The sequence below is a fragment of the Carassius carassius genome, chromosome 26 (genome assembly GCF_963082965.1).
Source record: "Carassius carassius chromosome 26, fCarCar2.1, whole genome shotgun sequence".
Taxonomy (NCBI): domain Eukaryota; kingdom Metazoa; phylum Chordata; class Actinopteri; order Cypriniformes; family Cyprinidae; genus Carassius; species Carassius carassius.
Genome location: NC_081780.1, coordinates 26,315,125 through 26,333,680, shown reverse-complemented (window position 1 = coordinate 26,333,680; position 18,556 = coordinate 26,315,125). Strand labels below are relative to the sequence as shown.

At 41.8% G+C, this 18,556-nt stretch overlaps 1 long non-coding RNA gene across 1 annotated transcript; it reads right to left on the bottom strand.

The window, feature by feature from the left end:
- Positions 1–9,738: 9,738 nt before the first annotated feature.
- Positions 9,739–10,453, bottom strand: LOC132106208 (uncharacterized). Its single transcript, XR_009424079.1, has 2 exons — positions 10,055–10,453; positions 9,739–9,966 (listed from the first exon to the last, which is right to left on the bottom strand). It is a non-coding gene; the product is annotated as an uncharacterized LOC132106208 (long non-coding RNA).
- Positions 10,454–18,556: the final 8,103 nt, after the last annotated feature.

The following is an 18,556-nucleotide window of genomic DNA, read 5'->3' as shown; positions in this document are numbered from 1 at the left end:
TTTAAAAAGATCCGATATCTTATAAGGATCCTCAAAACCTCTCAAAGAATCTAAAAAAAAAATAAACTAACAAAGCATACTTTCCTTTCAAAATCATTCTTTTTTTTTTATTTTTTATATGAGATCCGATCTCCATAGTACAAGTGTTTTCCACAGTCACCTCCATTCTCCTAGACTACTCAATTTATCCCCAGCAATCTGGATCCTGAAAGCATATTAAGGCAACAAACAGAGAGCACAGAAAAATAGTAACAACTGTTCAAACACTTACAGTACACTATTCGATCTAGTCAGGAACACGGGATAATGCATCTGCCACTACGTTATTAGTTCCCTTGATGTGTTTTACAGTTAAACTGTAAGGCTGCAAAAATAGAATCCAGCGCATTAACCGCTTATTGATGGGAACCCTGTAAAAACACTGACAAATAGGTCGCGCATCTCCCACATCCACATCATGCTGGATCAGATGCGTACGGGTGGGCACATCTGCAAACAAACTAGGAAAAAACAACAACTATCAATTCTGACCTTTTTAACTCTGACAAATGTGAAAACAAAACCTCCAGATTCTGAAGGGTCTCTGAATTCTTTAACCGTGGAAGCAAAACACAGTCTCCAGGTTCAATTACATCCTCCCCTCCTTCTACAGAAAAAGGTTGAGAATTATCCAGAGGGACAGCAGCAACAGTAACAGTTGGCTTAACCAGTTGAGTGTCAGAAATACGAGAATTATAAGGCTTAAGTAAATTTACGTGAAAACACTGTTTAACCTTTCGCCGATTTGGAGTTGCAACTTGATAATTTTGGTCAGCCATTTTTCGAAGAACAGTATATGGTTCAGTAAACCGTGCGCAAAAAGGAGAGCCAGATGAAGGTAATAAAACCAGCACTTGATCACCCGGTATAAAAACACGGCATTCGGTATGTTTGTCAAAGTGTTTCTTCATCTTATCTTGTGCTCCAACAAGATTTTTCTGAGCACTCAGTCCAGCTAAAAATAAACGTCTACGGAAACCATCTACATATTCCAACAAATTTTGAGGAGGATCCTTTTCACCCAATCCCCCCCGATTTTATATGGCGGTTGGCAAACCAACTAAAGGTGCATTTCCGCCACCTACTGGGTTGGAGTATGGAGCACTACTTGGTTAAAAAAAAAAAAAAAAAAAAAATCTATTTGGCTATATCTTTTTTACCAGTTCTGTATCCTTTATAAATTTTAATACTTTCTCGTGTATTTCATACTTTGTTCCTTATCCTAATATTTCCTTGAGTGAATAATTGGTTACACCCATATCCTTAAGTGACTGAACTAACTCAAGTCTTTCTCTATTGTATGCTATACAATCTAGTAATATGTGCTTTACTGTTTCAGGATATCCACACTTATCACAATTACCAGTTTCATGTTTACCTATTTTATGTAGACTTTGGTTTAATGAAGTATGCCCAATACGTAATCTTGTTATCACATCCTTTTTCCTATTATTTATAGTTGTTCTTTCCACCCCCACATTTCTTTGTATACTATACATGTGTCTTCCTCTTATTTCATTATCCCATATCCTCTGCCACCTCTTTTTCACTTTAGTCCCGATCAGCCCCTTAATTTCCGCTTTACTCATCTGTACTCTGATGTTGATCTCAGGATCTTTCAATGACTCCTTTGCCAATTTATCAGCTACCTCATTTCCCTTTACTCCGACATGGGCTGGAACCCACAAAAAACTCACCTTTATACCTAAATGCTTTATGTTGTATAGCTTCTGTAATGTTTCATTTAAAATATCTTGTCTTGCTAAAGATTTTCCACTTTCTAAACTCTTCAAAACTGATAGTGAGTCTGTACATATCACACTACTCTTAGGCTGTCTCCCTCTCTCTTCTTCTTCTTCTTCTTTTCGTTTTTTGGCAGATTGCAACCATGACTATAAAGGTGCATACCGCCACCTACTGTATAGGAGTATGTAACATGAGAAGATATTTCTCCCTCTCTCTGTTTGACAGTGTGTCTTTTAAAGTAGCCTGATCTGGTTCAGGTGTAAAGCCACGCCCACCAGCAATCAGCCTGTATCTCGGGACAAACACACAAGCACTCACTGCACAAGACTCATTGAACCGTCACACAATAGAAAATCTATTTATGTAATGAGCATCAGGTCATTCTTTTATATGCTAATTTGTATGTATCTTAAGCAGGGTATATTGGGCTCGACTTTATTCAGTCACCTATGATATGTATGTATGGACTTGGTTCGATAAAACATTTCTATTAAGCATTTATTTTTGTTATTTTACTAGCACAGGTGCTCATAAGCTAATAACGGAACTCGCAAAAGTTTACCTCATGTGCAAGACTGCAATGAAAGTGGCTTTCTTTCTTTTTTGTCCAAAACATAAGTTACAAAATAAATAAACTTTATATTTTTCATCTTTGATCTACAGGTGCTGGTGATTTAATTAGAATATCATCAAATAGTTGCAGGAGGGAGAAATTTTACAAATTCCATTCAAAAAGTTAAACTTGTATATTATATTCATTCATTACACACAGACTGATATATTTCAAATGTTTATTTCTTTTAATTTTGATGATTATAACTGACAACTAAGGATAATCCCAAATTCAGTATCTCAGAAAAAAAAATTTATATTGTGAAAAGGTTCAATATTGAAGACACCTGGTGCCACACTCTAATCAGCTAATTAACTCAAAATACCTGCAAAGGCCTTTAAATGGTCTCTCAGTCTAGTTCTTTAGGCTACACAATCATGGGGAAGACTGTCATCTCACTTCAAAAAGGACTGGACTGCTGCTGAGTGGACCAAAGTTATGTTTTCTGATGAAAGTAAATTTTGCACTTCCTTTGGAAATTAGGGCCCCAGAGTCTGGAGGAAAAGAGGAGATGCACACAATCCACGTTGCTTGAGGTCCAGTGTAAAGTTTCCACAGTCAGTGATGGTTTGTGGTGCCATGTCATCTGCTGGTGTTGGTCCACTGTGTTTTCTGAGGTCCAAGGTCAACGCAGCCGTATACCAGGAAGTTTTAGAGCACTTCATGCTTCCTGCTGCTGACCAACTTTATGGAGATGCAGATTTCATTTTCCAACAGGACTTGGCACCTGCACACAGTGCCAAAGCTACCAGTACCTGGTTTAAGGACCATGGTATCCCTGTTCTTAATTGGCCAGCAAACTCACCTGTCCTTAACCCAATAGAAAATCTATGGGGTATTGTGAAGAGGAAGATGCGATATGCCAGACCCAAGAATGCAGAAGAGCTGAAGGCTACTATCAGAGCAACCTGGGCTCTCACAACACCTGAGCAGTGCCACAGACTGATCGACTCCATGCCACGCCGCATTGCAGCTCATACTTTTCATTTTTATACTTTTCAGTCAGCCAAGATTTCTACAAATCCTTTCTTTGTATTAGCCTTATGTAATATTCTAATTTTCTGAGATACTGAATTTGGGATTTTCCTTTTAAAAGAAATAAACATTTGAAATATATCAGTCAGTGTGTAATGAATGAATATAATATACAAGTTTCACTTTTTGAATGGAATTAGTGAAATAAATCTTAAAACTTTTTATTGATATTCTAATTAAAAACCGGCACCTGTAAGTATTGTCGTGCAGGTCTAGAGTGTTTATGCTACAGAAAACTGATGAGCGACACTGCGGTCAAGGAAGAGGAGGAGGATGGCGGTCCAGCATTTACAAGAGAAAGGTTTGTTTGTATTTTTAGCTTCCAAATTCCTAATTTTGTAAATGCAATCACAAAAAGCAAACATTGTTTTTCTCCATATTTCTTAAAGGATATGAGAGTGAAGATGATTTGTTGTAGTGTGCGTATATAGCCATTGTTTTCAAATAACCTCAATTGAATACATAAGATAATATGCTAGTTTCAGTTATTTTTATGAGAATATACTGCAGTCGTATGCTTCAGCAGTGTTCGGAGGGTTACTTTGGAAATTTGGAAAGTTACCCTATATAAAATGTAATAAGTAGTGTAACTATTTCAATTATTAAATAATTAAAGTAATGTAACTGAATTCATGTGATTACTTTTTGATGTTTAACTGTCAATCATTTTCTGTAAACTATTACCGTCAGACTTTCCAAATCCTTCATCACTTGAATTAAGAGGATAATTTTAAAGCATAGCCACCACAAAATCAGAGATTACCACCTCTTTTTACTTCGGGATCATTCTGTGGTTAATACAGATTAAAATCATAACAAGAAATAGTTTAATAGCTATGATACTTTCTTTGTTTTCTGTAATAGCTGTGCAAAGATTTGATTTCACTGACATCTAACAATGCCTTGGAAAAGGTTCATCTTAAAAAATTAACCATATACATAATCGCAAAAAGGAAATAAAATAAGTTATCAAATAAGTAACTCTATGTCCTAAACACCTGTAATATTGTCTCATATTTTAGAGCAGTTAATGCAATTTATGAAATAAATCAATTAAACCTGTATGCGGATGTGTGTGGAAAAAAAACCCTGTAAATACCTTTGTTATAGTTAACATTTCCATAGGTAACTAATTTAACTGCAGTTTTTTCTCAGTAACTGTAATTACATTTATTACATTTAGTATCAAGTTACAATTACACTTATTTTGTAATCAAATTACATAATTTAGTTACATGTAACTAGTTAGTCCCCAATACTGTGCATCATGTAACAGACTGTACATGTACCGATGCTCACCTCTGCCAAAATACATGTGACTACAACACAAACACAGCATCACAGTTCATCACTTTTGTTGCTACTTTAATTGCTTCTTTACTCCGGATGTAGGGACACAAAGGAGTAACTGGTTATTTCTCTTAACATGCCACAAGTTTTGCAGTAATGAAGAGAAATGTCATCACTGAAGGAATGGCAGACGTTACTCAGACACCTGTGAACACTGAGCATTGCAGCAGACATCATCTTTAGCCCTATTCGCACAAGATTAATATTATCTGGGGACCTTGTGTGATTTTGAAATGACATTAGTTTGATTTAATCTGTTTGTGTCCTGCTTCCCTTGTCCTCTTGTTGTCTTGCTATTGGTTCCTATTGCTCCTTGTGTAATGTTCCGATTGGTTGACTTAGTCTTGTTTCCCATTGGTTTGTTCTTGTCATGTGACCCTCATTGTTTGTATAAGTAGTCATGTTTTTACCATTGTGCTTTGTCGTTTATTGACGTATGTACCTGTTGTTGGTCGTTTATCTGTTTTATGCCAAATCAAGTCTGGTGAAGTTTGTTCATGCCATGCCACATCAAGTCCAGTCTTTGTTTAGTGTTGGGATTATTGTTTGGATGTTTAAATTATCACTTCTGTAAATAAGCTGCTCTTGGGTACTTCTATGCTCGCCTTCAGTGGATTACTCGTTACAGTAAGTTACATTTTTACAGCTATTTTGCAGTAATTTTTCTGTTATAGAGTATCTCATATATATAAATGTCCCATTCCACAATGTTTGGAAACACACAGATGTAGTTTTTATTAGTGAAGTTAATGTTCAACCATTTGTTCACTATTTCGGTTGGGGGAACTGCCCATAATTGACCTAAATAAGAAGAGCATACTAAAATGTTGAAAAGGAAAAAACTTGATCTCCCATTTTGCAAAAGGGCACATCAACAGGACAGATTTTTTTTTTTTTTTAACAGCACAATGCAGCTCTCTGACTCATCACTACACAAAGTTAGGATCTTGTTGACAATACTTAATTTTAAATCCTTCAAAAGCACAACAGTGTCATTTGACCTGACTGATTTTGGGTAATCTGTGGAGTGAATGGCCTCCGAATTCACAATTAGTCTGTAGTAAATGTTTCACTCACATATCATCAGGCATATTTTGAATAATTCCTCTCACAGTAACTTCCTCCTTAAACCTGAGTGACAAAACCACAGCAGAGCCAAGTAGACCAACATCACCTACCGTATGAGAATGCTCAAGTCTGTCTGTTTCAGCCATATCTCCACATAACTTGAGTGTGCTCTCACCGATTTTGTCTGTGCTGGCTATCATCGGAAGAGTTTTAACCATAATGAACTTAATGATTTGAAGTGGCACTCCCCAGGCATTTTTAACACGTTTTACAAGCTGTCCATTGCCATTTTCAAAGTTAAAGGCTGAATGTGCCCAAAGAGGTCCCCAGTTTTTCACGCTCACTGAAAAGCAAGTGGACATTAAATGTAATAGACTTTTCTCCATACAACATCTAGAAACAAAACACAAACTGAAATAATAGATCCTAATAGACAGCCTGCACTAATAGTGCAAAAGGGCCAAGATACTTAGATGGTTAAACATATTTGAGGCAATGCATAAAAAAAAGGAGCCAACTCTCCAGTTAGCAGCTTTCCAGTATTTTTCTATACTGTATTGTATTGAGATCCTAGGGGAGTCTGCGAATATACAGAGGAGATTTTAGTTTGGACAAGCATGCATTTACAACACGTAGATTGTCTGGGCAGCCAATGTAGAATTCACTACCCAAACCCAAATCTCTAGCCACAATTTTGACAGCTGCTTCATCACACCAAGTAAACACAAAGCATAAAATCTGGCACAAGTCCATAAACCACATCAAGATCTAGCAAATTGACCAATGGTGATAGGCCATTGACCACTCTGATAGATTGTCCTCCTTTAACTGCCTCTTCCATGTCTTGGATAATTTCTGGTGCATTTCTGTCAGCTTACTGCTCCTCACTAGAGGATACCTGATTGCTCCACAGAAATACTATCCTGGATGATAACAAAACCCACAGCCACGGTAGCCATTGAACTGGGTAAATTTTGCATCAGGGGTCTAGCAACAGAGTCCCACAATAGCATAACCCTACCCAATTAGTTTTTATCCACAAATTTATGATCTTTCTCCACCCCATCTGTGACCAGTTTTTGTGCTTGCTCTACAAATCTGTGAATAAAAATATCCCTCCGGGGTCTATGCCACAGACCAGCAAGTATTATGTTTTTTCCACATTCTGCAGGTGGATTTGAAACTTATAGCCAGCTTTATTGGCCAGACTGATGTACCGGAGACTTTGTATAAGGGGAGATTCGGTGCCGGCACACCCCTGATGAGGGGGCAGCTAAAGTAACGAAATGACAATGACGTAGCAAAAAGTAAAAAAAATATTATAAATAATATAAAATATAAATAATATATAAAATAATTAAATAAAAACTTTTTGTGGCACATTCATGTATTTGTCAGACCGTAAACAAGCCTGCCTGCTACTGCTACGACTATTAGAACAGTGTTCAAACAGATTGAGCTTTGGTTGCGAGACAGGTCAGTGGAAGTTTTTTTTTTTCCTTTTTTAACTGCAAGGTCTAGAGAAATGTTTAAAAAAATACTAATAATAATTTACTTCATGTTACATAATGTTTTATGCGCAAGAAGCTGCCTTGACCTGAGACAAACGCAGCATTCAAACACAAATTCAAAGACGTCAGTAGCGCATTTAGTTTGAAATACAATGTTTGAAAAACAACAGTAGAGTGAAAAATGACCCTACTAAAAGTTACTTTGCAAATACGGAGGCAGAGTATTGAATAAAGCAAAATCGCATAGGCTACAAGTTCGAAAATCTGATATTCAGGAAATAACATGTTTTAGGCAGCAGTTTTACCGCAAATATAGACAAGTGTATCCACCCCAACCACAGAAACACAAGCTCATTGCGACCGATTGCCTGATATTCATTCTGACCCATTAAACAGATGCATAATTTTAAGTTAAAACAACTTGAAAATACAATAACAATACAGCTAAATAACCAATTAACAACACCAATCTAGCCCTCTATTAACCCTTGTGGGTTGTTGGGGACGTTTTCGTCCACTAGGGGGTAAAGTTGAGTCTTATTTTGGCCACAACTTTCTCTCTGTTTGAGCTAATGGAATGATTTTTGGTGACAAATCTTATTTTGACCCATATTTTGGGAAAATGCTTTGAAAGTTTTCAAAAACTCAACGGTACACTGTGGGCAAATTCACTACCCTTTCAGGATGTTTGTGGATGAAAACATCCACTAAATTAAACTGCTGTAAAAATGTATCAGATAAATATTTTTTTCTATTTTTTTTTTTGCATAAATCTATTAATCAACCTCAGTCCTGATCAAAACTACCAAATTTAAAAAAAAAAAAAATCCAAGATTTTAACTTTTTAATTACCAAGTTCATAAATGATGTCACTGATTTGGGAAAAAAACACACAAAATTACATATTTTCAATATAAAAAGTGATTGTGGACTGGATTTTTTTTTTACCTTTTATCACAGTCCTGGGCATGTCAAAGATTAGTAACAAGATTGGCTTTGATGCATTGTTAGTTTTTGTGCAGCATTAGATTTACATTTTTTTCTCCCTAATTAGCTGTTGGTGGCTGTTTTAGCCCCATTGACATCCATTATAACGACATTTTTTGATTGCAAAGCCATGACACCATATAATCATGCATTCTTGATTGTTTGTGGTTTTCACTTTTGGGAAGAGGTAAAAAAAAATGTTATTTTTACAGTTGATCACTAGGTGGGACCATTAACCCTTTAAATAGGCCTGTGCAAAAAAAGGCTTGGTTTCTGGCTTGTATATGGAGTTATAGGGAGTATAACAGCAAATTATAGTGTTTGTGTGTGAGATTCTTGATTGTTGGTGGTTTTTCCTGTTGGGAAGAGGTAACATTTGTTATTTTTTACAGTTGATCACTAGGTGGGACCATTAACCCTTTAGATAGGCCTGTGCAAAAAAAGGCATAGTTTCTGGCTTGTATGGAGTTATATGGAGTATAATAGCAAATTATAGTGTGTGTGTGTGTGTGTGATAGAGAGAGAGAGAGAAAGAGAGGGTGTGAGAGAGACCTTTGTGCACTTACCTTGATGTACAGTATTTGAAAAAATCAAAATATGCACCTCATGCTCTCAGAACTACATGGAGTAAACAATAAAAAAAGAAGTGTGTTTATGCACCTGCCTCCTTTTGATGGTGAAAAGTACAGATGGCCTATAAGTGAAATGCTCCTCTTTTCTTGATGGTAAAGCCAGTTTAAAACCTTAAAATCCTGTAAAAAAATCTACTTCGCATCAAATTTTTGAACATAATTTATTATGAACCAAAATGCAATACCAACTTCAAATAAGCTGCAGCTCGCTGGAGGGGTCACGCTACATTCATTTCTAAAACTTTGGTACAAGTCAAGCCCTTTCTCGTGTTGCTTGCTGCTCTTCTCACCATTAAATATCCAGCCCAGCGCTTCTTACGTCATTACTTAAAGGGGGGGTGAAATGCTATTTCATGCATACTGAGTTTTTTATACTGTTAAAGAGTTGGATTCCCATGCTAAACATGGACAAAGTTTCAAAAATTAAGTTGTACGTTTGAAGTACGTTTTTGTTCCAAAAATACTCCTTCCGGTTTATCACAAGTTTCGGAAAGTTTTTTTTCAAGTATGGGTGTGTGTGACGTTAGATGGAGCGGAATTTCCTTATATGGGTCCTAAGGGCACTTCTGCCGGAAGTGCGCGCGCTCCCGTAGAGCAGAGCAGAGACATTCACTGATCAGAGCATCGCGAAATGTCACAAAAGAAGTGTGTTTTTGGTTGCGAGGGCAAGACAACCCTGCACAGATTACCAAAAAAAAAAAACATTAAGGGACCAGTGGACGGAGTTTATTTTTACAGAGCATCGACGGAGTTGTGCAAGTGTTTTTGTTTGTTCCCTGCATTTCGAAGATGCTTGTTTTAGAAACAAGGCCCAGTTTGACGACGGATTTGCATATCGTTTATTTCTTAAGGATGATGCAATCCCAACGAAAAAGGGTCACGATCGTGTGTTGGAACCGCAGGCGGTGAGTAAAACTGCTTCATATATCTCTGTGTTGTTAACTTAGCTATCGGCGCGTAAGCACATCAAGTAAACCTTGTACACCTTTAAAGAAAAAAAAAAGATGACAAAGTGGAACTTAGTCTTTTTCCAAAACCGCTAAGCAAATATATACACTTTCAATACATACCACATAGAGACGTCCTGCTGTAGTCATTGCTGCTGCTGCTCTCGTTCAGTTTCAGCCTCGTGATCTGATTCTGGATCATAAATAAACGGCTGAATCTGACTGTTAGCCATGGTTTGTTTTGGATTGTTTTTTTTTTCCTCACGGTAATGTCACAACTTCCAAACGCTCTCAACGCAAAAGCCTACTCGCGCTCGTGATTCTTTAGCTCCGCCCACACGTCACGCCTCCAGACGCTCGTGTTTTTCCGAAAAAAATCGGCACAGACTATTTTTCTTTTATAAATATAATAAAACTAAAGACTTTTTGGAGATATGAAGGATGCAGTACTACTCTATAGGTACTCAAGATTAACAGGAGATTGAGTGAAAATGAGCATTTCACCCCCCCTTTAACAACCGAATACTTTCACCACCATTAAAAGGCAGCAGGTGCATGAATACATTTTTGTTTACTCCATGTAGTTCTAAGAGCTGAGGTGTACATTGTGATTTTCTGAAATACATTAAGGTAAGTGCGCAAAGGTCTCTCTCACACACACTCTCTCTCTCTTTCTCACACACACACACATACACACTCAATATAATATGCTGTTATACTCCATATAGCTTCATATGCAAGTCAGAAACTAAGCTTTTTTTGCACAGGCCTATCTAAATGGTTAATGGTCCCACCTAGTGATCAACTGTAAAAATAACAAATGTTACCTCTTCGCAACAGGGAAAACCACCAACAATCAAGAATCTCACACACACACAAACACTTTAATTTGCTGTTATACTCCATATAACTCCATATACAAGCCAGAAACTAAGCCTTTTTTGCACAGGCCTATCTAAAGGGTTAATGGTCCCACCTAGTGATCAACTGTAAAATTAACAAATTTTACCTCTTCCCAAAAGGGAAAACCACAAACAATCAAGAATGCATGATTACATGGTGTCATGGCTTTGCAATCAAAAAATGTCGTTATAATGGAAGTCAATGGGGCAAAAACAGCCACCAACAACTAATTAGGGAGAAAAAAATTAAATCTAATGTTGCACAAAAACAAAAAATGCATCAAAGCCAATGTTGCTACTAAACTTTGACATGCCTAAGACTGTTATAAAAAGTATTAAAAAAAATCCAGCCACAATTACTTTTATATTGAAAATAAGTCATTTTGTGTGTTTTTTTTCCCCCAAATCAGTGACATAATTTATGAACTTGGCAATTAAAGAGTTAAAATCTTGGATTTTTAAAAAACATTTGGTAGTTTTGATCAGGACTGAGGTTGATTAACAGATTTATGCAAAAAAATTGGAAAAAAATATGAATCTGATACATTTTTACAGCAGTTTAATTGAGTGGATGTTTTCATCCCGAACAACTCGAAAGGGTAGTGAATTTGAACAATCCACAAGGGTTAAACATTGAGGAATTATTTCATCATACCTTCAGGTTACTCAGTGCTGCATTCTTAGCTGAACCGCTTTCACAAAAAGTTTATCAGATGTAACAATAAAAAGTTGACTTTGTGAAATGGACTGTCCTAAATTGTTGCTATAGCCGCACCATATTAATGCTAGAAAGCCTATGCATTTGGCAACTGTTTTGTTTTTAAATAACCCATTATTTTTCATAAATAAAATCTATTTTCACACTCATCTTGAGTGAGGGGGCGACGCCCCATGTTTAAGTTTGTGCAGAAAAGTATTAATGCGCACGCAATTTGAATGAAGGTTTGTCACGCTGTCTAGTCTCTGTTTCCCTGGGTGTCCACTAGTGGGCTCACTTCCCCTTAGGCACTTCAGCGTAGGCACTAGAATTCCTCTAGTCTGGTCCTGTCTTCACAGTAATTGCACTCCTGTTAATTGCACCAGGTGCAGTCACTTGATTGTCATTAGCCTCCTTATAAATACCTGTCTTTCCCTGTTGTTTGTATGGAGTCCTTACCCTTCGTGTGTCCAGCTTTCTCGTCCCCCGAGATTCTTCCTGTCTGCTCATCCCCCGAGTCATCTCGCATTCCAAGTTTCCTTTTCCTGTTCCCTCCTTTGTTGTTTGTTTGTTTTTGCTTGGACTGTCTTTTGGTTTTGACCTTGGCTGTACTCGACTACGATTTGGATTACCATATAAATAAATACCTGCAATTGGATCTCTCGCTCTCTCTGTGTCTCTCTGGGTACACAAATCGTCACAGAAGGACTCCATCCAAAACAGAGATCCAGCGGTATGTCTATTCATATTTCCTCCCCAGTCACCGAGCGGGTGAGGAATGGGGGACCAGGGGAGGTCACTCAGGAGTGAGTGGTCGAGAGGAGGTCCGGCATCACTCTCCAATATGGCCCACCAGCGACCCTGAGTTCGGTTGGGAACCGCCGTCTAACCATTGTGGACGGAGAGGGGAAAGGAGGCGCAAGTCTGCCGAGCCAGCGCCGCTGCACAAGATGGCCGCGAGTCCAGTGCCGCTGCACAAGATGGCCGCCAGCCCAGCGCAGCTGCGCAAAATGGCCGTCGACCCAGCACCATTGCACAGAATGGCCAACCCAGCACCACGAGGCAAGATGGAAGCCAGCCCGACACCACAGCACAAGATGGCTGCCAGCTCAGCGCCACGAGGCAAGATGGAAGCCAGCCCAGCGCCACAGCACAAGATGGCCGCCAGCCCAGAGCCACTGCGCAGAATGGCCACCGGCCCAGCACCACTGCCCATGATGGCCGCAGGTCCAGCGACACTGCACAAGATGGCTGTCAACCCAGCGCTACGAGGCAAGATGGACGCCAGCACAGTGCCACAGCACAAAGTGGTCACCAGCCCAGCGCCACGGTGCAAGATGGCCACCAGCTTAGCACCAACGCCCAAGATGGCCGCTGAGACGTTTTTGGATTATTTCTCCATGCTGTCAAAGATCCTAGAGATTCCCAGGCGTGTTCACGTCACGTCTGCTGATCCAGAGACTTTTCACGTCACGTCTGCTGAGCCAGCACCACAGTACAAGATGGCCACCAACCCAGCGCCACTGCACAAGATGGCCGCCAGCCCGGAGCCACTGCAGAGGATGGCAGCTACAGTGGGCTTTCCTGAGTCGAGTCAGGTGCTCGTGGACCCTCCAGAGTCGAGTCAGGTGCCCGTGGACCCTCCAGAGTCGAGTCAGGTGCCCGTGGACCCTCCAGAGTCGAGTCAGGTGCCCGTGGACCCTCCAGAGTCGAGTCAGGTGCCCGTGGACCCTCCAGAGTCGAGTCAGGTGCCCGTGGACCCTCCAGAGTCGAGTCAGGTGCCCGTGGACCCTCCAGAGTCGAGTCAGGTGCCCGTGGACCCTCCAGAGTCGAGTCAGGTGCCCGTGGACCCTCCAGAGTCGAGTCAGGTGCCCGTTGACCCTCCAGAGTCGAGTCAGGCTCCTGTTGACCATCTGGAGTCGAATCACGTTTCAGTTGATCCTCCAGAATCAAGTCAGATTCCCGTTGACCCTCCAGAGTCGAATCAGGTGCCCGTTGACCCTCCAGAGTCGAATCAGGTGCCCGTTGACCCTCCAGAGTCGAATCAGGTGCCCGTTGACCCTCCAGAGTCGAATCAGGTGCCCGTTGACCCTCCAGAGTCAAGGTTAGTCACCGTTGACCTTCCAGAATCAGGGCTAGTCACCGTTGACCTTCAAGGACAGAGTCAAGTCACCGGTGAGCTTCAAGGACAGAGTCAAGTCACCGGTGAGCTTCAAGGACAGAGTCAAGTCACCGGTGATCTTAATGGGAGAATTCAAGTCACCGGTGATCTTCATGAGCAAAGGCAAGTCAGCACTGATCTTCATGAACAAAGGCAAGTCACCACAAGTCACCAATGATCTTCATGAACAAATGCAAGTCACCAATAATCTTCATGAGCAGAGTCAAGTCAGCACCGATCTTCTGGAATCAAGTATAAACACCATGGGATTACCAGACTTTCATCACTTCTCTTTGGAACTACCCGAGCCTCTCCATGGCTCTGATGAACTACCAGAGTCTCTCCTCGCCTCTGCGGAACTTCCAGAGACTCATCATTGTCGGCAGCCATATCACCCTGGAGCCCAAGACCGGTTTCCCACTGAAGCTAAGCAGGGTTGAGACTGGTCAGTACCTGGATGGGAGACCTCCTGAGAAAACTAGGTTGCTGCTGGAAGAGGTGCTAGTGAGGCCAGCAGGGGGTGCTCACCCTGCGGTCTGTGTGGGTCTTAGTGCCCCAGTGTAGTGAAGGGGACACTATACTGTCAACAAGCTCCGTCCTTCGGATGAGACGTTAAACCGAGGTCCTGACTCTCTGTGGTCAGTAAAAATCCCAGGATGTCTTTCGAAAAGAGTAGAGGTGTGACCTCGGCATCCTGGCTAAACTCACCCATTGGCCTCGGATCATCATGGCCTCCTAACAATCCCCATATCTGCTGATTGGCTTCATCACTCTGTCTCCTCTCCACCAGTAAGCTGGTGTGTGGTGGGCTTTCTTGCGCACTATGGCTGCCGTCACATCATCCAGGTGGATGCTGCACACTGGTGGTGGATGAGGAGATACCCCCTGACAATGTAAGCGCTTTGAGTGCCTAGAAAAGCGCTATATAAATGTAATGAATTATTATTATTAATTATTATGTCTCAGTCGAACTCTCTGAGCACCCGACTGTTCCTGTTGTGGCCACGGAGGCTACCTCTAACATGTTCAATGTTTCAGACTTGCCCAACCAGACTTGTCCTCCTGTTGGTCCGGCCGCACGGATGTGGTGGTCTTCTGCTCCGCCCTGGGGGGCGTCTGGTTCGGCCGCACGGTTGTGGTGGTCTTCTGCTCCGCCCTGGGGGACTCCGGTCTCGACCACACGGAAGTGGTGGTCTTCTGCTCCGCCCTGGGGGGCATCCGTCCCGACCACACGGTTGTGGTGGTCTTCTGCTCCGCCCTGGGGGGCTCCCGCCCTGACCACACGGTTGTGGTGGTATTCTGCTCTGCCTAGGGGGGCTTCCCCCTGACCACACGGTTATGGTGGTCTTCTGCTCCGCCCTGGTGGGCGTCACGTGATGTCCTTCTTGGACTTGTGTTTTTGTGTTTATTTTTTGTTGTTTCTCTGTCTGTGTATTTCTTTCTGTTTCCTCCTATGGACCTGGCCCTCCGTCCCTCCCCCTGATCCTCCGCCGGTCCACCTCCCGCCTGGGTTTCTTGTCTGTGTCTTTAGTTCTGTTTCCCTCTAAGGACCTGGCCCTCCGTCCCTCCCCCTGATCCTCCGCCAGTCCACCGCCCTCCTGGACTCCTTGTTTTGTGTTGCACTTCTCTTGTCTCTGTTTTCCCATTCTACCTGGTTGTCTTGTCTCTGTTTTCCCCATTTTACCTGGCCCTCCGTCCCTCCCCCTGGTCCTCCGCCGCTCCACCTCCCTCCTGGTCTCTTTGTGTTTTTGGTTTTTCCTTGGGTTCGGGTGGAGCATCTGGCAGCTGCTCCGTGGAGGAGGGGGTAATGTCACGCTGTCTAGTCTCTGTTTCCCTGGGTGTCCACTAGTGGGCTCACTTCCCCTTAGGCACTTCAGCGTAGGCACTAGAATTCCTCTAGTCTGGTCCTGTCTTCACAGTAATTGCACTCCTGTTAATTGCACCAGGTGCAGTCACTTGATTGTCATTAGCCTCCTTATAAATACCTGTCTTTCCCTGTTGTTTGTATGGAGTCCTTACCCTTCGTGTGTCCAGCTTTCTCGTCCCCCGAGATTCTTCCTGTCTGCTCGTCCTCCGAGTCATCTCGCATTCCGAGTTCCCGTTTCCGGTTCCCTCCTTTGTTGTTTGTTTGTTTTGCTTGGACTGTCTTTTGGTTTTGACCTTGGCTGTACTCGACTACGATTTGGATTACCATATAAATAAATACCTGCAATTGGATCTCTCTCTGTCTCTCTGGGTACACGAATCGTTGAAAAGGTTGCACTTCTCTCTAAAGTGGCCGTCTGTATTTTTGAAGTTCAAGGGAGAGATTTGCTATATTAAAGTTCCCAAGAATGATTAAAACTGAGTCCGGGTGTTGTTCTGTGTCTGTAATCTGATAAGTGAGTTTTGAGTTTTAGGTTTGAGTTTGGGAAAGTCATGGCCTAATGGTTAGCGAGTCGGACTTGTAATCCAAAAGGTTGTGAGTTCAAGGCAGGAATTTTAGGTGGGAGTAGTAAATGTACAGAGCTCTCTCCACATTGAATACCATGACTGAATGAAAAATAAATAAATAATACAATTTAAATCTAAAATTCATTTAAAATTCAAATGCCCAGACAAGCAATATGAATCTTTATTCATCAGTTAAAACACTTCATCACATGAATAAAACTTAATTGTCTTTTTATTGTAAAATTTCTACAGCACCTAAAAGTAAATGTCAAGACTTATATTTAGAAGAAACACTATTGCAAGATTTTCATCACCAAATGATTGTAACAGTGCAAGGTTTTTTTTTAAGGTCTGATCTGTGTACCTTCTGGTAATGATCTTCTAATAAGGAGAAATGAGTAACAGGTTTTTGTTTTTTTTCATCTTAAGGCTACGTTTACACTAGTGCGTTTTCATTTTAAAACTCAGAACCTTTGCTACAGTTATGCCTGTCCTTTACACTATTACGGCGCTTTCAACCCTCGAAAACAGACTTTTGAAAACGAGTAATATATTAAAACGAGTTAGTTTGCAATGAATCTAAAATATATGAAAGTTTAATTTTTATCATTACATTATGGAAAATAATGAACTTTTATCACAATATGCTAATTTTTTGAGACGGACTTGTATGTATATATATATATATATATATGTATATATATATATATATATATATATATATATATATATTTGATTAGGTGTGTACTGTAGGCTATTTGATCAAATTTAAGAAAAAATTAAATTATATTTGAATGTTACGCATGAATAATCATTGCAATCTGTGCCTAACAAAAGGGAAATGCTTGCGGTCTAAACACCTATTTATTTTCAGTTAAATTTAATGCACATCTAATTACATTACTTACAGATTAAGGGTACATTATTTTGTCTTACTTGCATGACCACTGTTTTTAGTGTAATTCATTATATATATGTATATATATATATATATATATATATACACATACATATATATATATATATATATATATACATACATATATATATATATATATATACACATATATAAATTGTGACGGGAGTAGCACAAAACAGACACAGGGGGCGTGGCGTCAGGCCTCGGAGAGGCTTTTATTAACAGAAAATCAAATAAAACGGGATAAAGGTGGCCAAAGGGGAAGAGTGTCCAAAATAAACAGGGAATCTGGTGTCCTCATTGTGCTGTGGCATCCGTGTGGGTCGGGCAGTGTTCATGGAGGAAGGGTCCAGGTAAGGGGCGGAGTCTGGCGGCCACACGCGCTCCCCTCTTCGGTCCGGGGCGCGAGGGGCATCACTCTCGTTGGCCGCGGCGCTGGCAGGGGATGGAGGGCCTGGCATCCTGGCCCGACGGCCGTGGAAACTGGTGCGGTTCCCATCCGGATTGTAGGTCCGGCAGCTCACGTCTCTGGTGGCGCGGGAGTCCCTCAACGCACCCTTCCTGGACCCACGAGGACACCAGTGTGCATGCACGGGGAAGAGACCGGTCTCCCGAGGAGGGTGCGTTGGGCTTTTAAACAGCGGCGGTGATGAGGCTACATTTCCTTCAGGTGTGCCCCATCACACGCCGCAAGCCCTGACTCGTCCAGTGCCCCTTCTCTCACACACCCACTCCAGTCGGGAGCCTGGTGAAGGGTGGCGATTTAGAACGGGGTGCCGGTGACAATCAGAGAGGAGGCAGCTGACTCGTCACATTCCCCCTCCCAAGCGACATCCCCGTCATCAGGGCGCCACCCACACGGGAGTGCTACCATCCTCAACCAGGCCCCAAACATTCGGAGTGGGCGGGGATTCCTCTCCGGGCAGTCCTCCCTCTCGCAGCGCTCTGGAACAGGGACAGAGAAACCCGGTTTTAGTGACAGTCTCAACCAACCAAAGGGGAAAATGACAGTAACAGAGAAGTCACTCTCATTGGCCGCGGCGCTGGCAGGGGATGGACGGCCCGGCATCCTGGCCAGACAGCCATGTAAACGGGTGCGGTTCCCACCCGGATCGCAGGTCCGGCAGCTCACGTGGTGGTGCGGGAGTCCCTCAACGCACCCTTCCTGGACCCACGAGGACACCAGTGTGCATGCACGGGGAAGAGACCAGTCTCCCGAGGAGAGGCGCGTTGGGCTTTTAAACAGCGCCAGTGATGAGGCTCCATTTCCTTCAGGTGTGCCCCATCACACGCCGCAGCCCTGACTCGTCCAGCGCCCCTCACACACCCACTCCAGTCGGGAGCCTGGTGAAGGGCGGCGATTTAGGACGGGGTGCCGGTGACAATCAGGGAGGAGGCAGTTCACTCATCACAATATATATTCTTTGTAGGAGAAAAAGCTTAGTGTAAATGATAATGGAAGCTTGTGTTTAAGGCGTTCTGCTGCTACAGTACAGTATGTAACATGACTGTCCCC